Source organism: Dermacentor albipictus, chromosome 7 (genome assembly GCF_038994185.2).
Source record: "Dermacentor albipictus isolate Rhodes 1998 colony chromosome 7, USDA_Dalb.pri_finalv2, whole genome shotgun sequence".
In the NCBI taxonomy this organism is placed as follows: Eukaryota; Metazoa; Arthropoda; class Arachnida; order Ixodida; family Ixodidae; genus Dermacentor; species Dermacentor albipictus.
This window is the reverse complement of record NC_091827.1, coordinates 44,153,783-44,178,100: the sequence shown is the minus strand read 5'-3', so window position 1 is coordinate 44,178,100 and position 24,318 is coordinate 44,153,783. Positions and strand designations below refer to the sequence as shown.

General features: G+C 47.7%; 1 protein-coding gene across 2 annotated transcripts in view; it reads right to left on the bottom strand.

Moving 5' to 3' along the window:
• LOC135915246 (sperm-specific sodium:proton exchanger-like) overlaps positions 1–24,318 on the bottom strand; it is a 276,288-nt gene that overhangs the window by 117,756 nt on the left and 134,214 nt on the right. The window contains exon 1 of one of the 2 annotated variants that reach the window (XM_065448262.2): positions 10,716–11,657. The exons of the other annotated variant lie outside the window; for it this stretch is intronic. The gene's annotated coding sequence lies outside the window, so the exon portion shown is untranslated. Of the gene's footprint in view, positions 1–10,715; positions 11,658–24,318 lie in introns of those variants that run through there. 2 annotated transcript variants of the gene reach the window in all.

Below are 24,318 nucleotides of genomic sequence, written 5' to 3'. Positions count from 1 at the left end.
GACGGGCGAGGGGAGGAGGAGGGAGAGGGGGGATCACACCGGAGAGCAAACGTTGCATCGCCCGAAGAGAAGCGTCTCGGCACGTGTCGACAGATCTGCGTTGCCTTTTGAATTCAAGAAAACGCACGCAGCGGTAACAATGCATGCCAGCTAGTGAACGCGAAACAGTGGCGAAGCCAGAACTTTTTTTCGGGAGTGGAGTAGAGGGGGAGGCGAGCGAGCACCTCCTCTGTGACTGTCCCCGTTACAATGTGCCCAAATAGATAGATAGATAGATAGATAAACTTTACTAAAATAATAATTAAAAAAAACAGCTAATGGTCGGGGCCCTTAGTCGAGGGCTCCACTGGCTCTTACCATCTTCTCAGCTCTCTTTATCAGCTTGAGCTGGTCGTCGAGGGCCGAGCTGGACAGCAGTGCCTCCCATTGCTCCCTCGTGGTGTTCGTGTCTGGGTGTTCTATGTTGTGTAGTGCGCACTCCCACGTAATGTGGTATAGGGTTGGTGGGGCCCCACACCATGGGCATTCGTCCCTGTAGGCTGTGGGGTGTATCCTATGTAATATGTGTAAGTTCGTGTAAGTGCCTGCCTGGAGCCTACGCCAGGCAGCGGCATCTTCTGTGTTTAGATTTCGATGGGGTGGTGGATATAGCAAACGACGCCCTCTGTGGTAGTTCACGATTGCTGAATACTCGAGGTCGACAGGGTCCAGGTCTTCTGCAGCCGGCGTGTTGAGTGCTCGGTTATGTACGAATCCTCGAGCTGCTCTGTCGGCCTGCAGGTTGCCCGTGATGCCTGTGTGGCCCGGTATCCAGATGATGGTTTGGATGGTGAAGTCCTCAGGGTCCTCCTTGAGTATTCCGGCTAGGACTTGGGCAGCAGGTCTTCCAATTCTTCCCTGTAGGAAGTTGCGGCAGGCCTGCTGGGAATCCGTGAGGATCGTCAGCGGTTGGTTTGCGTGTAGAAAAGTGCTCGTGACCGCGCTCGAAAAACGGCAATCGCCCCTTCACAGAAGAGAAAGTTCCAGGACATTGGTCCAGATGGGTTTCGACACTCGAGGCTTTAAGGGCTTTGCTGCAGTTTTTAAGGGGTTGTGAATTGTGCGACCGCCTTTGACTGTTGTAAGGCGCAGCATCGCGTTACTATGTGAAATTTTCTCGTTTTTTCTCTCTCTCTTCTTTCTCCTTTTATTCCCTTTTCCCTTTCCCCTGCACAGAGTAGCCAGCCGGTACTTACACTGGCTAACCCCCCTGTCTTTCCTTCCCTTTTGTCTCTCTCTCTTCCAATCGCCTCTTACTAAGCTCTACTGCGGACATGTTTAGTTTTCCCCTGCTCTCGCTGAACGCAAGGGCTTCAAGGAGTCCAGCAGTGCCTAAATCGACCTCTGGGCAGATATCTTCACATTATAATAAAACACGCTGCATCGTTTCCCTATAGCTTTACCGCAGCAAGCACATGCTTCTTCTTCGTTCCTATATCTCGCTTTATAGGTGCGTGTTCTAAGGCATCCCGATCTCGTCTCGAAAAGTAATGAGCTTCCCTTTGAGTCATCATAAATTGTTTCTTTCCTGATTTTGCTTTTTTCCTCTTAAGTGTAGTTACTCATGGCAAGCTTCTTTCCCATTGCCGCCACCCATGAGATCAACTCAGCCACTCTGACTTTCCGCTTGACGTTCTTTGTTACTGTTTTGCTCACCCTACAGGCCGATGGATGGGTGGATGGATGTTATGAACGTCCCCTTTGAAACGATGCGATGGTCCTGCAACGCCCTCTGGCGGTGCTCTTGAACACGTCAGCGTTCTGAGACGCCTTAAGTGCAACGATAAACCTTGATATATCGCTAAACGTGCACTATGAAATAATTTACACCTTTAAAGGTGAGAAAGGGCGTAAATCTGTCTAACGCCATTATTTGGGTGCAAGGGTGTGAGTTATAGACAGATATACACCTTTTTAAAAATTTTTGAGAGTGCAAAGGTAGGACTTATAGGCGAATTTACACCCTATTTCGCTTTTACGGGTGCAAGGGTGTGAGATATAGACAAGATTTACACTCTTTCTTTCTTCTAAGGGTGCAAGGGTGTGAGTAACAGACAGAGTTATACGCTTCTTTATTTTTAAGGGTACTCACATCTTTGCACCCTTAAAAGTGAAAAAAAGGACTTTATGAATTATAGAGAGATTAAGACCATTTTTCACATTTAAGGGTGCAAAGGTGTGAGTTATAGACAGATTTGCACCTTTTTCACTTTGAAGGGTGTAAATTATTTTACACTGCGCTTCGCCTTCAGGTGAGACTGCCATGCCCTTTTTCTCGTCGAAGCTATATAGTGAGCACTTAGACCACCGAAATCTTCATGCGAAGAGTTTGTCCAGGCATCGTCATACAAGTGGTATAAAGTGGTTGTAAGTGGTATATAAGTGGTATATAAGTGGTATATAAGTGGTTATAAGTGGTATATAAGTGGTATAAAGCGATATAAAGTGGTTAAAAGTACGCAGCAGCAAGCTCGTGAAGCGTACTTGCGACGTCGCACGTAGTGCGTCACAATTCCAGCCACCTTAGAAGCCAGTCTACTTTCTGACTGCTAAGGTGAGAAGACAGCTCCGAGCAGGAATATAGTATAACGCAATTTGGAACGCACCTTCGCGACTTATGGCGTGTGCGTCGACAAAACAAAACGAAAAAAAATATGCTACCGCTTTATTTACATGCTTGCTCGCGTGCGAATGTATGTAAAACACAACGCGACTTACAATCTAGCCAAACTGGATTTTTGCGCCTCTTTGCGGAGTCTATTTCGCACTTTTTTTCTTGTCTTTACGGAACGCGCGCGGGCGTTTCGAGGTGTTTTTGCGAGCTTGCGCATGTTGTGCTCACCTCCTTGCCTTTGTGGACTCGTGCGCAGAAATTTGCGCGTACCTGCCGTGGTGGCGTAGTTGCTCAGGCGCATGCGCTGCTAAGCGCAAGATCGCGCGGTCGAATCGCCGCAGCAATGGCGGCGGCCGCATTTCAATAGGGGCGAAATGCAAAAAAAAATTTTCCTATTTGAAATGCGCGTAGAAACGCAGAAATTCTCTCATTACACAACCGCTTAACCACGATCTCAATAAATTTCGTTATGTTTATGATAGAAGGCTCCCTTCTACTGGCTGCAGGAAGCAGAATATTGATTTAGGGCTGAAACGCGGTGAGTTAAAGAAAACAATAAACGAAAAAAGAAAAACAAGGAACGGAAGCAGAGTTCTGCAAACTGCATCTGCTAAATCATCTTCAGCGGAAAAAACGTGAAGCGCCATTTGGCCGCGCACACGAAACTATTGCATTGTGTAGGAGTGCTTTGGGAAAGTCTTACATACCAGACCATTGTCCCTCGAAACGATTTGCACATGCCGCCGACAGAAGACATCGCAGCTGAAGGCGACGAAGGGACTACTTCGGTTTTCGAAAGAGACGGGATCGGACAGGCGGCTGTGACAGTGATATCACGTACCACGCAAGAGTGATGGACTCTAACTGACGATGTGTGTGCTGTGCTATGTGCTCTCTCTCTCCCTTCCCCATCTTTCTATGCCCCCCTTCCAGCTCCCATGTGTAGGGTAGCAAACCGGTTGAGCTAAACTGGTTAACCTCCCCGCCTTTCCTTCTCCACTTTCTCCTTCCTACCTTCCTTCTTACTCACTACTTAGTGATATATTTGAGTCTTGGGTCATGCATCAATTTCATATCTGCTTTAGAAGTACCTGCAATGGGCGCAGTTCCACGTATGATCGTCCCGCTTTCAAGTTCCCGCGTTATCTCGCCGTGACGTAACGGATTTTTGATGACGTGTGTCACGGATTTTGACATCTTTTAACATTTTTACTCTAAATATGCAGTACCTCGTATTATTAGAGCTAAAGAGCCGGACTTGCCAAGTTTCGAGAACTTCTGCTGCGCCACGGACGGACCCAAATACGAGAAAGTGCTCTGAAGTCAGTGACGTCACGCTGACGTAGCGGTGCTGGGGGCTTAACACAATATTAAAAGAAAGATAAAGAAATCTCGTTTTTTTATTTTCGTTTCCATCTCACAGCCTCTTACCGTGAAACTGATTAAAATATGGTTTTGAAATAATACTTCTATTAGTCTGCAATGTTTTATTGTTTCTCTTTAGCTTCGTATTAAGACTACAGTGCTTATACCTAAATTTGCCAGTGTCTGGCTTCATTTCTGCAGATACAACATTTGTTCTTTAGCGTAAATGAAGAAGTTGTTATCAGCGAATTATAGCTAACCAAAGGGTTATACAGCGATATTCTTTGATTGAGTGATAATCTGAAGACGTAATTTTCGGAACAATTATGTACGCCAGGGCGAAAAAAAAAACACTGAAATGAAAAACCCAAGCAACACAGCGACTAAATAACTCTAAATCGTTACTGCACTCTTAAGAAATACTTCAAGACTACGCTGGAAACGTCCGGCATATTGGCAGCCTCGTCACATCTGGAACCTTATATATCGCACTGCAGGTTTTTTTTTTTTTTCTCAGACAGACGGTACGACGCAGGTTCGGAATGGCTAAACAAAGGGAACATCAGCGGGCGATCGGCTATTAACCATAGGAGAAAAAAAAGGAAGAAAACCTGCTTCTTCGCGAAGGAACAATCTATATACGAAACCAACTCCCAGACGCTATAGCGCCGGCCAGAGCAAAAAGGAAAAGCACTGCCAACACAGAGGCAGCCAGCGAACCGACAAGTAGGCTCCGGTTCACTGCGGTATTCACAGCACGCGTCCCTCCTCCCCACCGCCTCCCCCCTCCCCCGAGACCCCACGCCGCGCGCAAAAAGGCACTGGTTCCAGCGTGAACGAACGAGAAACGGCGGGAGAATAAATGAAACCACGTATAGCGAGCATACGGCCGCTAAGTGGGCGGGATATGACGCAAGCAACTGCTCCTCTCAATGTATCATATACCGGCTGCGAAACCTCGGATGGCGTTAGCCGGCTAATCGGGCGGGGGAAGAGATTACACGGACCAGCAGAAGTTCGCGGGTGTACCTACGGGTTCGCGGTATTTTTTGCCGGAATGTGTGTACGGTGCGTATAGCCGACTGGTTCTCTCTCTCTCTTTTTTCGGGCAACGTGACGTTCGTATACGCGAGCTTGTTTCGTCCCGTGAAAAGTTTACTCCCGGCGTTCCGAATAACAGCCGGTGGTGGAAAGAGGAAACGCGTCGCCATTATCCGACGTTTCGACAATGGGCAACCATGCTCGCAAGGCGCGCACCAACTCGAACGCGTAACGGGTCGACGCCGTCGCGGAGAGTTTAAAACTTGTAAAGTGCGCGCTAGACCGCGACATCGTTAGAACGACCTGTCTTGCTGTAGTAGAGAGTTTGCGCTGACCCCGTGCGGATGCCATAAAGGAAGATGGCTTTCAGTTCTGTGTGTTCGCTTAGTTACACACGCAAGATTGGTGCAGTAGAGCCCAGAACGAATAGTTAAGTAGAACGAATAGCGCTATGGTAAGCAGCAACGCAACGTAAACGCAACATAAACTCAACATAAACTCAACATAAATGCAACATAAATGCAACATAAAGACAACATAAAGGCAACATAAATGCAACATAACCGTTTACGATAGCATATACGAGAGGCGCTTATTCATATAAGCACGGGTGTTGTTTATGGAAAGCGTGACAGGGTGAAAAGAAACAAGCTGGGTCGGCGGTGACCGGCCCCAGATAACGTTTTTTTTCTGGGTGGATTGCGGGAAGGCGTGGCGCAACACAGCGACACGAGACACAACACGGCGCGCATATTCGAGGACTTCGTTCGGGCGTCCGCTCGATGACGTTCTTCATCGGCGCTATGTGTTTGCCTAATCCAACTGCCGCGCGCTGTGCGTTGTCGCCGCGCGCGTTCTCGCAGTAACGTGGACTTTGGACTTGGTTTCAAATACGCGGTATACACCTAAACTAAAAACAAAAACTAAACTAAAAATAAACCTAAACAAATTACTCCGCAGCCCTGATCAGTGCAGCCTTTAAGCTGCTAACGAAGCGAATGGAATCATGAGGCGAGACTGCGGTCTATGTATCGCCGTGTGCAATGCTGCCGGAGATTCGATCGGTGCGTTAGCGCACCAGCTATTCCTTTTTCCGAGTGGTGCGGTTCATGCAATGGGCGAAACGCGCACGCCTCCTATAGCGTAGACAGCCGAAGCTCAATATACGCTGAAAGTCATTGTATCGCACACACAAAAAATTTGATACATTCAGCGAGAAAGCGCAGATGTCGAAAAGCACGGTCAAGAACGAACACGATGACCAGCGCGAACCACACGTGAGAAAGAAACAATGCACAAAGCAGACCATGTAACATGCGCGGCATAAAAAAGAAGAAAAGGAAACCCTTTTACAACGCGCTGCTCATGTAGTCGGCACATGCACTGTTTTTCCGAAGGCAGCGACAACTACCACTTCGGGTCTATAGATTACCCGTTTACCTCTTCGGGTCTACAGTTTACCGGTTTACCTCTTCGGGTCTACAGATTAGCCGTTTACCTCTCCGGGTCTGTAGATTACCCGTTTACCTCCTTGGGTCTATAGGTCACCCGTTTACCTTTCGGGTCTATAGATTACCCGTTCAGCGCTCCATTTCACGCAGAGCACGTGCGAAAGTACGAACACGAGGGCTTGAGAGATATACTTTTCTCGTCACAGTTCGCATCCGCGATCGAAAACAGTACGCCACGAATGGAAGAAGCATGCACGAACGCGTCGTGTATATAGTTTGGTGTAGCATTAAGCCTCACATTTTTACAACGAAAAAAAAATACGACGCAATCATAACATTCAGGACGTCGCAGGTCTTTATAAGCTTAGTTCCGAACACGCGCGGAGTGACACTTTTTTGCGACCGGTGTCTAAAGTGCACCGAACTTCGCTCGCGACAAAATACGCAGTGCATCGCAATGCTGGAAGCCCTATATATATAATTGTGTAATGAGATGCTAACAAACAAAGACACTAAGTACAACATAGGATATACTACTTGTGCTTACTATCTGAATTTTAAATGTGATAAATTAATGGCAATGAAAGTGGATGAAAAAAAACGACTTGTCGCAGGCGGGGAACGCTCCCACGTCCTCGCATTAGGCATGCGATGCTCTGACCAGTTGAGCTACCGCTGTGCCGCTTTCCCATCCACGAGATAGAGAAGCTGGGTACGGTTCTTGAAACAACCAGCGTGACACGATGACACGCAAGACGAAGTCGTACATTCACACCGGTGCGACTGCTGATAAGAGGTCGCAGAAAAAAAAGAGTCGCGTTTCTTGAAAAGCGACCGATTTCGTGAAGTCGCTCGAAGACAGATTCTTTAGTCGCGCGGCGACCGTAGTCGCAAAGTTGTTGAACAAATCATCGGCGCAGTAGTAAGACGTCGAAATACGTTGACGGCTATTCTACCATGACCGTGGTTGCGCGAGCAGGCGTGAACGGAAGCGATCGCGAGACATTTCGGCGCGGCGATGGGTGTGAACGCCGCGGTTGCCGTGAGTCGCTCCTCCTCGGCCGTCAGTACATGGTAGCGGTTAGTCGCGCGACCTCCGTTATTCGCCGGTGTGTGAACACCGCCGAAGACAGGACACGTCGTGTTGTCGTCTGTTCGCGCTCACCGAGAAGGACATTGCGAATGACGAGGCTAGATTTTTTGCTAGTTACAACCATATAGGAAGCAATGGCTCAAAAATGATTCTATTTAAAATTCCTCCCACCCGCATTTCTCGAAGAATTACCGACGGTATTTCGGTGCCTACAGGCCACCTCGAGTTCTTCGAAACGGCTTCCAGAAAGCTGAGCGTGTTGGGAAGGAACTCGTGGTGTTAAAAGGCAGGCGTAAAAAATTGCGGGCCCAATTGCGTCTGTATACTCTGTACGTCTGTCTTCTCCTGTATCCACGAACGATTTCCACCTGTGGGAGTGCCACATTTTGCTGGTGCTATATGAATAATTTGAGAGAGAGAGAGAGAGAGGAAAGGCAGGGAGATTAACCAGAGAGGAAGATCCGGTTTGCTACCCTGCGCTGGGGAAAGAGGGGAGGGAGAGGTAAAGTGATAACAAAGTCGAGATAAAGAAAGAAAGGAGCACAGACGTACAATCACAGTTGGTCACTGCCGCCGCATACTGTGACCGCACAGCACAGTAGCATTTGAACTGAAGATATAAGTAAACGAGGACACGCAATCCAAAGGCATAGAGCTCCTTTATGTTGACGCGGTGAAATCAATGAAAGGCATACGCGTCGCGAGTGCCCAACAGACGCACAGCTATTGCGTCAACCCACTCTCCTCACGAAGCCAGAAAAATTCCTATAAATCATAACATTTTTTTTTGCTCTTCGTGTAAGCATTGAAGTTCTCCTTGGCAATGTTGGCGCCACGCTTCTATGAATCGAACCTGCGACCTCGTGCTCAATCGGCTCCAACCCTTGGGCACAGAGCCACCGTCATCATCATCATCATCAGCCTGGTTACGCCCACTGCAGGGCAAAGGCCTCTCCCACACTTCTCCAACTACCCCGGTCATGTACTAATTGTGGCCATGCCGTCCCTGCAAACTTCTTAGCCGCCGTCACCGTGGTGTTAACTAATGCAACGCACCTCAGCAGTGTGATGCCTGTATAGAATGGTTCCGATCGCCTCTTCCAAACCAGTTCTCACAATTTTTTTTTTTTAGCTCTTGAGTGGAGGCCAAGAAAATTTGCATTTACGTATTGCGTCCGCTTTAGAATTGGCATTCCAGTCGGGTACCGGAATTGAGCAAGCGAAGGAGGAAAAGCATGTGCTCGTTCATCATAGTTACCCCGCTAAATTTGTGTTGAACTTTTGTTTTTCGTTCCGTTGCAAGCACCACAAGAGTGTGATAAATTTTGGAAACGACGAGCTCTTGCCTCGTGAAACGGATGCCATAGGTTAGAGTAAAAGGAAAGCGAGCAATAAAACGCCTGCAGCGCTGAAAAAAAAAAAAGATAGTGCGCTTGTTTGGGTGCATCTTTGGTGCGAATCGTAGTTTGCTAACATTTTTTGAATGGTTTTTAGTCACCCTATTATGGGTGTAGCACTTCTCAGCCTATTATTTTGTCGTTCTTCTTAATTGATGTTGGAGGCTCTTCGATGTTGTGTTTGGTATTTATTATCCCTTTTCTTTTGCCCATTGAATTATTGGCATTTCTATTACTACATTTTGTGGCACTCTTCTGTGTAATCTGCATACATGTTTCGCATTCGAAGAAATTATGTTTGTTTCTATCTTCTTCTTTTCTTTAATACTGTAAGTTGCTTAGTGCTTCTGCAGGAGCTTGCCATTAAACATTTGCATGTGGCCGTCTATACAGATGAACTCTGCTCCAAAGACGATGCAGACGAAGAATAAAAAATGAAATGTTTGTCCAACAACCGCCTGCTTCTTGGCCAATCCCCCATAGCTGTACGCGCCACTGTCTGGGACACAAGACAAGACAAGACAAGACGAGACAAGACGAGTGGTCTTAATTGCATCCATAACCTATTGCTTGCGTTACGGTTAAAAAAGCTAGTTCACGAAAACGTGCATACACCGTCGAAACTTAGCGCGCTCGACTTGGAAAGGCAACGCGGGCAAAATACAGCCGCACACAAGCGCGAGTACTATAAGCGTAAGTAAATAATGTTGTAATTATCGCGGAACTTATCAGCGATCGAAAACTCCACGCGAAGAGGATTGCGAGATGAGAAGATACGCGGAACAATAACAGGCTAACAGGCAAACGCGTGCATTTCGCAACGACGGTCGAGAGGTATATTTCAGAAGCCGAGCGAAGTTGGCAATGATGCATTCAGATTTGCCTAGCAGCAAAAGCAACGCAGTAGATTCGTGGCAAGCCATTTCCGTCCAGACCTTGCTCCTGATTTCTGTTCCTTTACGTGAATTTGAAGGCACAATGAGCAGCCCTCCCCCCAACATCCCTCCCTAAAAAATGAGAAAACAATAAAAATAAAGAAGAGAAAGACAACGGGCCTCTTTGATCTGTCGTCCTGGACTGTCCAGGACTGCCCGAGACACTGCACATGCAACGCTCATTGGCTGAAAGCACCGCCTCGGGCAGTCCGGGACTGTGAGTGACGGATGATCGAAGAAGCCCAGTGTTCCCTGTTTGTCGAATGGACCTTGACTTCTGCAAGCAAGCCGGATCGTCTGCACACTATCTGATGTCCTTGACACCAGGTGGCAGCGCCGGCGCTGATGCTGTTTTGGACCATTTCTGTTGCCGAGAAAAGGGACCCCCTATTCAACGCACAAGGAGCAGCTACATTACAGTATCGTGAGATATATATACACATATATATAACCTGTAAAGCCTGTAAACTTCCTTGGAAAGCCAAGGACACAGCGCGGTACACAGTTCCCCTTTTCTTTGATTTGGTAGCTCCAGCAAATTATCTAATTTGCCAAAGACGTGCCCCGGAGACAGCCGATACGAAATCATAACTGCGCAGGTATATGTGGGGAATTCCGAGGGTAATCGCGATTACTTCGTTATATGCATTAGTTTGTTATAAACCGTTTCGTTATAACGACGCACAACTGTACCATACTCGTCATTCCCACGCCGTGTAAATTGCCGTACTCGAAACAACCCAAGACCGGTAGATGCTACAAAAAAAACACTCCACTCACCTCAAATGTCAATGCTCAATCCTTCCTCGATCGACAGCGTACAGGGGGCAGCACAAATCGCGAAATGCGCAGACGAAAACGAGGCACGACCAGACGACGATTTTTTTCCTGCTTCGGAATATACCTCGGTGTTTCCACCAAACGTCGCAGCAGCCGCAGCAGCCGGATAGTGTTGCGTCAAATCCTGTAGCGTTTCCACGCAGATGCGCAGGCCGAGGATCCAACGTCAGTCAAACACAAGACGCACCAATAAAAGAAAAAATATATATATAACTGGCCCAAATATTCCCTCCGCGACCGTGCTTACGATCCTCGACAGTTACACCACGACGTAGTTTCTCCTGGACTGCGCACACCACACTGTTGTAAAACGAAGACGTGAAGAGTGTAGCAGACTGTCACACCTTGGACGGAGCGCACTAGCGGGTGTATTATCCGAACTTGCTGGACTTCTTTCGTGGCTCCTGGAGACGGACGCACCACGAAACTGACTGTGACAATCGGCGATCAAGACGAAGTGCTTTCGGCGACGGGCGGTCGGCGATGAAGGGAGTGCTTCTTCGGGTGCTTGATCCGCGAGATCCTAGCGGGGCAAGATCGGTCGGAGGACGAGGAGAGTCGAGGCGCTCGATCGGGCGACGAAACTACGCCGTCAACGAAGAACTGTCGAACCCAAATGTGGCTGGTCGCCCAGTGAAATCGGCGACCGATAGGGACGGTTGTTTTCTCGGAGCGTGGTGGAACGGAGCAGCACCCGCGACTGCTGTGACGAGCGTGCGAGATGAGGTAATGTGAGGTGAAGACGAAGTGAACGATGAGGGAAGGAGGCGACGACTATGTGTGTGTGTGTGTGTGACTGTCACGCCGGGTTCGCTCGACGTTGTGTGACGACGAGTGTTAACAAAAGCGCGCCCGGCGCGCCTCCACGCGACACGAGGCGTACAGCAGAACTGAACGCGAATAAGAAGAAGGCGAGGGGGAGAGAGGGTGGGGTGAGAGAGAGAGACTAGACGACGCGGAGAGGTGCGCGGTGTCGCGATTCGAATGCCCCCGCGGTGGGGCCGGTTGCCACACGCTGCAAGCGAGAAGCGGGTGTAGGGAAAGCGAGTGGCCTGGAGTGAAGTGGCAGGCGAGAGAAAGAGAGAGAGGTGAGAGGTGAGCGAGTGAAGGAGCTCTCAGATAGCGCGAAGCTCGGTGGTCAGAGGAGTGGCGGTGGAGTGTACGCAGAAGAAAGGATCACGCGGCCGTTAACATTTCTTTTGAGGTGTATAGTTACTATATAGTTACACGGCTGAATAGTTATGGAATCTTTAAAAAAGTGGTTGGAGCGCCTACGGGGGGCATTGACAAAACCGCTATCGTTGAAGGAAAGGTGCCCATTGATTGCATTCTGCCGGTACTAACATAGGGGACAGAAACTTGGAGGTTAACAAAGAGGCTTGAGAACAAGTGGAGGAGCGTGCCGGGAGCGCTGGGACGAAAAATGTTAGGCGTAACGTTAAAAGACAGGAAGAGAGCGGTATGGATTGGAGAGCAGACATGGAGATGGGTTGGCCTTGTAATGCGTAGGTGGTGGTCTGTAATGCGTGTGGTGGTCTGTGGTGGTGCGTAGGTGGTGGTCTGGTGGTCCGTTTAAGAGTCACAGAATGAGTGCCGAAAGGAGCCAAGTGCAGTCGAGGACTCCAGAGAACTGGTGCTGTGATGACGTTAGGACATTTGTATGCGTAACATGTGGTCAGCTGGCGCAAGACACAGTTATAATTGGAGATCGCCAAGAGTGGCTTCGTCCCCCTGCAGTAGACATAAAAAGGATGATGACGATGATACAGTTACTGCGATCGATATTGCACCTACGGAGTGATACTCGCTTTTGTAGTCAAACGACGTTTAAATCAAATCTCGCCCTTACCGCTGCTGCCTCCTTTTCACTCACTTGCTACCTAGAGTTGTTTGAAGGAGCACTGACGTATAGTTCTTGACGTCATTTCTCTTATTTTTTTTACGTTCGATGAATGCTTATATCATCTAATTCGCTAAATATAAAAAAATGTATCAAGCGCTAGAGCGTCCTGAATAACGTACTACGATATTTTGTTTTCTAAAAACCAGTTTCGGTTTCGCTATTCAGGAAGTAGATACGTCATCGTGACGTCACGATGCACTGCGCGGCTCACTCCGTTCCAGCCATCGCAGCGGCTGCCACACACGAGCGCAGCAGTCTCGTTCACTGATTTATGAGTGACACGTCATCGGGCCTTGCCTAAGCGTTACACGACGTCATCAAATATGGCTCCGCGTCGCGACGTCACGTTAATGTCGATGATGATTGGTACGGCGTTTCGAGCGCAACTTTAGCGGCATATTAAAACGTCTTATTATGTCGTTTCCCAGCCTCGCTGAGTGTCATCCTCTTTAGATGCGTTAGATAGATAGATAGATAGATAGATAGATAGATAGATAGATAGATAGATAGATAGATAGATAGATAGACAGATAGATAGATAGATAGATAGATAGATAGATAGATAGATAGATAGATAGATAGATAGATAGATAGATAGATAGATAGATAGATAGATAGATAGATAGATAGATAGATAGATAGATAGAGAGACGTTAATTGACCCTGGAGTGCGTTCATGGAAATATACCTGTATGCTACTCAAGATAGGCACGATGAAGAATGACATGATATACGCCGTTCACAACAAACGTACAAAACGTACACAGAATACAACACACCACGCTCGACTAAAGTGTGGGAGTGTCTGCAACTTCTGTGCCCTCCCATAACGTACACCCTTGAGCAAAAGTATACGAACCAGGGACTACGCGACAGAGCTGATTTTCTGCTCGTCCTGTGAATGCAGCTTAGACACTGAGGACAGGCAGTGCAAACTTGGCATTTCGAAACTTTTCAGTCCGCTCGTCAGTTTCAGTCTATGCATGTTAATCACGGAGAAATTCTGTTTCTTTATTTTTTTCCGGCGACCCTGTGGTCCGTATACTTTTGCCCAAGGGGACACCGAAACCCAACTGCGCGTACGTTCTCTCACATTCTGCCTACAGTTGAATGCGTCCGGGACTCGAACCCTCTACCTCCTTCTCGGCAAGTAGGACTGCAGCCACACAGCCATTGTCAGAGTCGGAGTGATAGACTGATAGAGTGATGGTCGGAGAGAGGCAACACGCTATCGGGCGATGACATGCCCTGAAGCAAGCGCTCTGCGTTTGCGAAAAAGGTAGGAAATAACTGGCAATGTGTTTACTGAAAAGCTTGTTTCACTGTACGAGAGCTTGCTGTTGGACTAGCTCGGTACACAGCTTGTTAGAACGAAAACAGGAGACAAACGAATGGGGTGAAAAAGCAGAAGCAGGTACATGGTGTATAGTGTTCATATCTCCCTCTTGCTTCGTTTCGTGTGTGCTGTTTTTTTTTTCATTGCAATTAACAAAACAGGAGCGATAGAGTATACAGTGGCTATTGTTGTACACGGTCGGAAGCAGATGAAAGTCGGAAAGTCTGAAAGACAACGAAGTTAGTAGCGTGGCGAGCGCTGAAAAATTTCTAGCACGCATAGAACGGTCCTCTGTTATTCCATCTCCTATGCCGTTCGGAAGTGCGATATCAACATTTGTCGATTCCTTCCATGTGGTCGAATATGCGGAATAAGAGACAGATGCTGACTTTAGTGACGCGCTGGGGAATGTTACCTCGGGTGACGGTCTGGCATCCTAGAATCCTGGTGTTGGGCGAGGAATACGATAAACACACTGATCGCACAAACATGCAATCGGTGTTATGACCCACGGACACGCCAAATACACGTTAGAGCAATTCCCAAAGTCGACGAGAACGGGTTGCGGAGTTTTGGAAGCACGTACGGCTCAACGTAAAACGCGTCACGCAACCCCGAGGAAGACAAGTCCCTCTTGTCGAAACGTTGGCTAAAGGCAGCCTAGGTTTCGCTTGCTCGCTCGCTACTAGCTAATCAGTGCTCAGCAAGGTCACCTGAATAAGAGCCTCCTCGAACTTGCTTAAACGTTGAGTTTCCCATTTACTCTATATCAGTTGGAGATGCTTATCCACTTACTGATGGGATGTTGCCGGGTCTACGAATTGAGTGACTTGGCAAACTCTTTCTCCTAATCTCCACAAGAACATCAGCTACACATTTGTGTACTTTTCAACGTACACTGCTGTCTTTCTCCCCCCCCCCCTCCCCACTCCTATTTATGCTTATTTATTTTTAGTCTTAATCGTATAATTTTCCGTTCCAACTCTAGCCGCATGGCCGTTATCTTCCACTGATGCACCGATCGTATGCTATTTTTCTTTTCAAGTACACCTGCAAGCTGACGTTATCGATTTCAGCGTACCCTATCACATCTCCTCCAACTCTATATTTATTCATCTGAAGATTTCATACTCGTGACCCACGGACCCCGTGAGACTACTTGGCCTAGATAACTTGGTAGCGACTGTATATAGCCTGACACGAACGCTGAATAAACGTCTCGCTTCTCGCTCAATGACAGAAACCCTTATCGCGCAGCCGTACAGCGAGGGAGAGATAAGACTCGAGAGAAAAAAAGATAAGCGCTGAGGAGATGACAAGTGCTGCCGGATCAAGAATGAGTTGTCGATGACGTTACTCTTCGCGGCAGATTTGACGAAACGATTGCAGTATGCGAATATCTGTGCATAGATAATGGAAATATGAGATAAGGGAGGACATTCATCTAGGTGAATACATAAAGGTCGAAGCGATGCGTGCAACTCCATGACCTGTTAATATACGGTCGAAAAAAAGGAAGTGAGGGTTGCCAGAGGTGGCGATAAGAAGCTTAAGGGGCACTAGAATAATCTGCACCCTTAAAAGCGAAAGAGGGCGTGAATCTGTTCGTTAGACGCACACTTATACCCATAAAAGTGAGAAAGGGTGTGAGTTTGTTCATTGCTCACTCACTCACACCCTTAAAAGGAAGACAGGATGTAAATCTGTTCATTACTCGCACATTTACACCCATAAAAGTGAGAAAAGGTGTAAATCTGTTCGTTCCTGACACACTTACACCCTTAAAATGGAGAAATGATGTAAATATGTTCATTACTCACACACCTACACCCATAAAAGGGAGGAGGAGGAGGAAAGAACAATATTGGGTCCTGAGGAACCCATCCCCACCCACTCTTGGTTTAGTGGTCGGCAGGGGTCGCGGGCCGCACCCACGTTGGGACGGGAAGCCCGTGAGCCTCCGCCCTTTCGTGAGCCCTCTGGACGGCCCGGAGCTGGGTCGTCCAGCTCCGGGCCGTCCAGGGGAGAAATGTCGTAAATCTGTTCATTACTCGCACACTTACACCCTTTTCGGGTGTAAGGATACGAGCTATAAACAGCTAAGCTTACACCCTTTTCTCACATTTTAGGGTGTAAATTAGTTTATATTGAATAGCAAGCCGACTATACGTATAAGGTTCTTCACAAGTCTGTATATTAACACCTTGTAATCTTTCTAATCATCTCAATAAAAATCTATTCTGATTCTGAGTACATCCTCGTGCGCGCGACGCCAAGTTTGAGAGCACGAGCGATTGAGAGTGCCATGTGCTCTGTTCTTCGTGTTTCTGTAAACAATAAATAAATAAAAAATTAAACGCTGAACTGTGTTTTCAGGTTCTTCTCCGTGGCTATGACGTACGCGGATTGCAGTGGCGTAGCCAGAAATTTCTTTCGGGGAGGGTCTCACATTTCAGCTCGGCCCCCTCCTCATAAGATCAGTCGAGGTACCGAATAAGTGAATAACAACTGCATCGCCGTTGCCGTAAGATGCAGCAAACGGATTCTTGAACGCTATACGCACTGTCAAGACAAGTAAAATATGCATTTTCTTTCATAAAAGAATATATTCCTATGTCCCAAAAATAGTATCAGAAACATGTGATATCAATGCTTCCATGTATTTTTTGTCTATTTAATAGGTAAAGAAAATATCACACGAACTTAACTGTATCACTTGGAAACCAGCGAAGCAGCGCACGCCGATGATATTAAAAACGTATAGACCATGAAATGAACAAGTCGAGGACAAATAATTTAGTGAAACTTTGTTATTCAAGAACCTTGATTACATTTTTGTACATATGAAACTGCGAGGGGAGAAATCTCAATGACGCTTTCCTTTGTTCATATGTATTGAACAGGAGCAGCTCTTACTGGTCATATATTGTGAGTAATTGCACCGAAATAACAGTCGCAACTAAGAGCACATACAAAAAGCAGGAGTTCTGCAAAATATACACTATAAATGCGAAGACACAATGGAATATACAAATGCGGAGATACAGCTCGGTAAAGGGCAAAATAGCGTCAATGGAAACAAATTTCACTGCATGTACACACAAAACCACGCAAAATATTTAAATGTGCGTATAAGTCTCCAAGAAATCTACGTAGCTAAGAAAAAAGTCACTGTATATGATGCGTCAAGCAAGGCAAATAAACATGTTGCGCAAGCACAGGTTCACAGATCACGGAATCCTAAGCCCCCCCCCCCCCCCCCGCCCCCCCTGCCCCCCCCCCTCCTATGCATCGCGCGCGACGGAAGGCGGCGCGCTTCCTCCCCGCTTTTCTCCCTTGCGCACACAAGACTGAGCCACCATCGTCGGCTTACCTCACCCCCCCCCCCCCCTGGCCCTATGATTTCACTTGCACATACAACATGCGGCGCGCGGTGACGATTTGATCTTCTTTGGACTTTATACAGCACATGACGGCGACGGCAGGAATGTGCCTAGAATTGATATCGCAATAACGTAATAAGAGTATCCGCCAACTGAAGCGGCCCGTGGCCCATTACGTTCCGCGAAAGAAGAAGTAACAAAAGCGAACTCCCACCATGCGACAATTCGCTACCCCGCAACAATGTCTTTCTTTTCTTATGTGGAACGGGGGCGCCGAAATGAAAAAAAAAGAAAAACCGCAAAGGAAAGCATATTGGCCACAGTCGAATACCTACTGTGGGCACCTAATATGGCGACCGAAGGAATATCGAAGAAAACGTGAGACGTTTGGTCTACAGAGAACCATACGCATACTGCTCGGTATTCTACACCGGCGAGACAAAAGACCTTTCCGGAGAGGTTGCGATAACATCGAAGTGATGTTATCGCAACCAACACGTTCGCTTGAGGGTGATGCCCTCAAGCGAACGTGGTGCAATCCGTCAGTCCCCACAGTGATGGCGGCGAGCAACTATTGTTTCTTTTTTCTCGTCTGCTAGCCAGAAAGCGTCCAAAACTCGGCCAGGCCAAAATCCACTCGGCCAGAGAAAAACGAACGCGCATCGAAGTGCGCCGCGCGGTGGTCGGGGCAACGCGAGAAAAACGCCTGAGCTCTGGCTGGCTCTGGCAGCCCGCGGGTAGCGAGAACAAGAAAATTCGAGAGGCTCAAAGTGTCCTCGCGAATAAAACTCAGAGTAGAAAAAAAGTAAATAAGAATGTAGTTACCTTTGCTGGCTTTAGTGTCTTGACATGGATGTTTTGGCGCAGGTGAAAACAAAAATGTTGATATTCCTTTCTGTGATATGACGGCACAAATGAACCACCACAACGATTCGTCTCATCGGACGTCGCTGCGTGCTTTGTCAACTTGTCTGATAGTGTTGATCTGGCTTGTCTCGTTGTATGGTCCGATGTAAGAGTTTAGAAAAAATCAACGCACCTTTGGCATCATATTGTTACAAGCACGGGGAAAAGGGGTTTATTGAGGCGTGCGAGAGCAGGAACGGCAGGCTACGAACAACAGGAATGGCCGCTGCACAGTCTTCCCCGTGCTTGTAACAATATGTTTATAACAACATTAAACCTGCAAGGTTCCGGAACTGAATATCTAAAGCACGACTTTGGAAATGTCAGTGCACCTTTCGCATCAAAAGTTTATGAGAACTTTATACCCATAAAGTTTCGGAATTTAAATCGATGCGCTCCGCAAATTCCGCGGCCTCCGCGAGATGCCACGACGAGCCCGCTTGCCATCAAAACGCCCCTGAAACTTTGCGCTTGGATGGGTCTCCTAACTCTCCTTGCGTTATGTGACTGCAGATGCATGGCCGCTGCCATGAAATTCGAGCGTGAAAAAGACATTCTAGACAAAATCCAGAAGGATTTCCGGCGCTGGAACGCGAGTTTTGAGTCATCCGTCACCAAACTTACCCCCGAAAATTCGTTTGGCGCTGCTGTTTATAAACGTACCGAAGTGCTTGGAGGAGTTTAAGAAACCGTTCAGTGGAGATTAAGCGAGTTCGAATATTAAGATTTCCCAATCGAATCGAATACAAATATTCAAGAAAGACGACTTGCGAGCATCGAATCAAATATTGAATACGTCTTCATTACTGAACAAAATAAAACAAATGCTTGTCATCTGGGCACGGAAATTTAACAGGCGTATGACGTCTATGTATAACGTGTGTCTGCTCAGTTTCCGTGTACACATCGCGAGGAGCTTGTCGTCTGCTTCCCTAGGCTTCATTGTCCATTTGGCAAAGAAACGAAGCTTACTTAGCTTAATTTCATAAGCGGATGCCATTCCGTGTGCGAGTGGTCACCCAGTTGACTGAGAAGCTTGCAAATGAGGTAGAATTGACTTTACTTACCTGTTATCAGTGAGCAGATAACACCGTCACCAGATGCACGTAAAAAGTGTGTTGCGCTCGTTGAACGAGATAGGCGTTAAGTCGAACCACCGAACATTGTTTTAGAAAAACGAAAATGTCGTGAGACTGATGAAATGGTAAATTTATTTGCCTAAATTAAGTCAGAAAGTTCGCACATTGGTCACTCCAAAGTGAGGTATTTATTACAGACCGACTGTAAATTGTTGAGCAATAGTTATCTTCTTCGGAACAGATGTGAAAAAAAGAAAAGGTTTCGTGGACATCATTGAATGCACGGGAGCCGGTAAAGAAGTGGTACAGGCCCCATCAGCGTGTTATCCCAATGCAATTCGCTGACAGAAATTCACGTGGCGCCGGCTAGGGCTTAAGCGCGAATAATAATGAAAACCGATGTGGCCCTACCTTTCAATGTTTGCGACTTGCAGCCACACGAATCCAACACACAACTTAGCCTAGGGAAGCGTAGGGGGCAACTGACTTATTTTTATTGAAACGTTTCGAAATTGTACGGAAAAGGTGAATGAAGGTGAACGTCCGCTTTCATTTGCTTTTCCCTTAATATTCCTGCACTTGAGTTAAAAAGAGCAGTTATTTCCCCTTTGCTTCCCTGGGTATCATTGTCCGTTAACGTCGCGTGGCTGTGGCACAAGATATGCATTAAAAAAAAAAAATTCCTGACGCTGTGGTCTCCGAACTGTTGCTCGCTAGTGTACCTTGAAGGAAGGTCTTCATTTTGCAACATATACCTGCTGCGTGCTATCAGATGAGTGTCCAATTCTTAGTCCGTGCACTTCTTATGGATTCATGGTACTGGGCGCGGTCCTTTCCACTGAGAGACTATATCATTGCGCAGCGAAGAAGACACCGTTTCCTTGGGCAGATTCTTCTTCACATGCGCGGCCAAGCCGAGGTATAGCACGCAACGAGCTAAGAGGTCGTTACGGGCTTATTGCTGACTCCGCGCACGTCTGGGAGAGAAGGCACGGCGCCTGGCTAACTTCGAGTCGGGCTTCCAGCGGCTTAGCCAGAACTTAGAACCAGCGGGCAACTGCACAGTGTGGAAATTCACGGTTCTTTTTTTATATATATATATATGTACATTTCCGTTGCGTGTGTGTGTTTTTGAATTTCTCGGAATTGATTAACCCTTAGCGCCGTTGGTTCGTCGCCGAGAGATAAGGGCCTTTTCTCCGAATCCCGCGTCTTTTCGTTGCGAAAGGTCGTTGCTGTACCGTTTGCGCGTACATACGCGCGTGCACGACAATTGAGTGACTCACGCCTTGGACATCTCTGGCTACAGGGTGTTCCCGCAATCGGCAATGACGGAACGAGAGCACCGTCACTTTTTTTCTTTCGCGAAACGATGGTCCTTTCCATGTTGCACTAATCGCAGCATGTATCCCCCCCCGAAGGAATATAGCTCACACGAAGGGAAGGTTTATTATTCTAAATTTCATAATCTCCAACTTGTTACAATGATACTGACAATTCGTTACGTTTTACTCCGCAGCCAACGTCCCATGCCCTTACAGCACAATTTAGAAGTCCCTTTAGAAGTCTGTCTGTCTGTCTGTCTGTCTGTCTGTCTGTCTGTCTGTCTGTCTGTCTGTCTGTCTGTCTGTCTGCCTGTCTTGTCTTGTCTTGTCTTGTCTTGTCTTGTCTTGTCTTGTCTGTCTGTCTGTCTGTCTGTCTGTCTGTCTGTCTGTCTGTCTGTCTGTCTGCCTGTCTGCCTGCCTACCTGTCTGCCAATCTGTCTGTCTGTCGGTCTGTCTGTCTTGTCTTGTCTTGTCTTGTCCTGTCTTTTCTTGTCTTGTCTTCTCTTGTCTTTTCTTGTCTTGTCTTTTCTTGTCTGTCTCTCCGTCCGTCCGTCCGTCCGTCTGTCTGTCTGTCTGTCTGTCTGTCTGTCTGTCTGTCTGTCTGTCTGTCTGTCTGTCTGTCTGTCTGTCTGTCTGTCTGTCTGTCTGTCTGTCTGTCTGTCTGTCTGTCTGTCTGTCTGTCTGTCTGTCTGTCTGTCTGTCTGTCTGTCTGTCTGTCTGTCTGTCTGTCTGTCTGTGTTTGTGCGTGTATGCGTATGCGCTAATGCAATACACTGCGGCATATGACGCCTTTGTATAACGTGTGTCGTCTGCTCAGTTTCCGTGTACACGTCGCGAGGAGCGTGTCGTGTGCTCAAGTTGTCGAAGCGAGTTCAGCATACGAATGCGGCCGCATTCTATGTAAGCCGCGCCAAGCGCCCACTACTCTCGATTAACGCACGCGTCTAACCAAATACCGCCGATAAGGCGAACTGCGTCGCAGAACTCACTTAGAGAGAGAGAAAAAAAAAGAAAAAGAAGGAAAGCTAGAGGAAATGGAAACGCCACTAGCGACGCCTATCGGCCACGTGCGCAGAATGCAGCAGCTCGCGAGGCGTCTTCTGTCTCCAACCGGAGTTTCGCCGCACCTGTGGGTAAAACCGCGTCGCCCTTTCTTTGGCGTCCGGAAAAAAAAAATGCAATTAAGGGCTCAATTAGTCATGCGAGGACACCAACCGTACATACGTACGTGCCGGGACAAATGTCTCCGGGACGCGCTTATAAAGGAGAGTCGAACGCTGATTGCGACGACAAGTCGATAAGAAATGTCTCGTCGCCTAAGGCAAGCTGGAGAGATGCCACCGCATATGCGGTGGGTATTAGGGTGGAGGCATCTTTCGATTAAAGAGAAGGCACATGCGACGGCGCGTATATATACGTATGCACGTTGGTTGGGAATGTCATCAGACGACCCTGTATACATACACGCGTCACGTGTCCAAGTCACGCGGACGGCAACGATACACCGGCGTCACGGAAGAAATTCGCGGTTTATGTATAGCGCCAGTTACGCCGAAGATATGAACGACACTCGATTTCCGAAAGACCCAGCGACGCGTGGTCGTGGAGCAGGGTCAATTTGCGGGCGATAAACGTTCCGAAAGGGAGGGAAGTCTGTGTGGACGTGTGTGTCCAAAATCTCGATGCGATTACTACGCGCGGACACCAAACAAAAGCAAAATAGTTGTTAAAAAAAGGAAGAAAAGCGAGGAAATTGGGTGCGCAAGAAAGAAATAAAAAAAACGTGCGACGTTTATTAGACAGTGGGCCGATGTTGCCGACAACTTGAAGAAAATTTTTGTGCGATCACGAGGAGCATTCACGTGACGTCTCACGTGATGTCAGTCCTATTCCTCTACACCGCTGCCACAGTGCTTCCGGAGATTTTAGTTGCGCATTAAAACTGCTGTAGCGCCGGTGTCCTTATAGACTAACGAGGCAGTAGTCATAAACGTGGTCCTCGTTCCGCCATGCTGAAAGCAAGCTCAGCCGCTTTGGCAACCACCAGAAACAGCTGCTCAACTTCTGCGGTGCCGATCCGATGCAGGTCTCACGTGAGAGGCGGCTCATCCCGAACTCTGACATTTCATTGTCAAAAGTCGCTGCGCTTTTGGTGCAGGTGCTGGCATCGTGTTACTACAACAGAACCTTAGATTGAGCTAGTTTGGATACACTCGTTACTGCGTACGGGACAGATAACCGGTGATCCATTTACAGAGTCGTGGAATCGGTTTATAGGTGAATGGGTGAATGGGTGTAGTATGGGACCGGGGTATAGTTGGAGAAGTATGGGAGAGACCTTTGCCCTGCAGTGGGCGTAACCAGGCTGCTGCTGCTGCTGCTGCTGCTGCTGCTGCTGCTGCTGCTGCTGATGATGATGATGATGATGATGATGGAATGTGTGTATGCAGCGAAGGCATGCAAGCGCAGTGGAGGACAGCAGAGACCCACTGTATCTTCGACTGGTCGCCTCCAACCTCTGAATCACAGCCTATGTCACCACGGTCTATAGTAGAGCGCTCCGAAACGAACAGCCAGCGATGCCATCGGAGAGTGGCGTTATGAGATTAGAGAGTTTTGCAGTGCATACATTCTAAAAAGCAGTCTATCTACACCCTCTGGGACGACGCATCAATTTGTCTCGCAACAATAATCGACGTCTTTCTTGCTTGCTTCTCCTTTCCCGAAAACTCTGCGCTCACCACTACCACTGTTGAGAGAATGCGATGTCACGCTGATAATGGTGACTTTAGAAGTGCCGGGGGCTCAGCGTTTAAGAAAATGCATGCGTGATAGGTGACGATTATTGTTTGGGGACAAAGGTACTCCTCAGAGGTGAAATCTGTTCTTAGAGTGCATATCTGAGGCAGTCGTGTGATGCGAGGACAGGGTTAATAAGTGATCGCCGGGAGGGGGTTTCGTCCTGCAGCATGGGATGGATCGGAATAACATAACATGTGCCGGTGACGGAGATGGTTACTGCAACAGGTGTTACTCGAAAACTGGGTTTGTCGTTGTCCTTGTCGGTCCTTTGTTTAGTTAGGTTTAGTTTGGTTTGGAGCTCTCTGCGCGAAGCTTTTGTCTTCGGGCCTCTTGTTCGACTCCCACTTCGGGCTCATACCATTAGGCGAGGCAGAATGAAAGGCAAGTCAACGACGGTTGACATCGAAGAAAGACAAGGTCTTTTCGAGCGCTTCAGGGCACCGCGCGGTTTGGTTTCTACTGCACTACCTTCAGGTTCGGCCCACATCTTTAGACGCGTTATCTCCGCGGGACCGGTCGACAGTTTTCGTTGAGTGAAGTCCCGCTTCCGGTTCCGGTTCTACATGCGCACCATCTGAACGAACGCACCTGTGTTTCATTCCGGCCCCCTTTTTTTTTGCGCAAATTATGTGCCATTATGGCTGCTTATAGCTATGCGCTAACTTGATGCGTTTTTTTTTTTCGTTGCAGACTTCATATCGTCGGCCTTTTCGTGGTCCTACACGTGCACTATAGAGGGACTCAAATTGCCTGCTTCGCATAGTATTCGTAAATTGTGTACTGTGTGCGACTCCGGAAAGGAAATTACT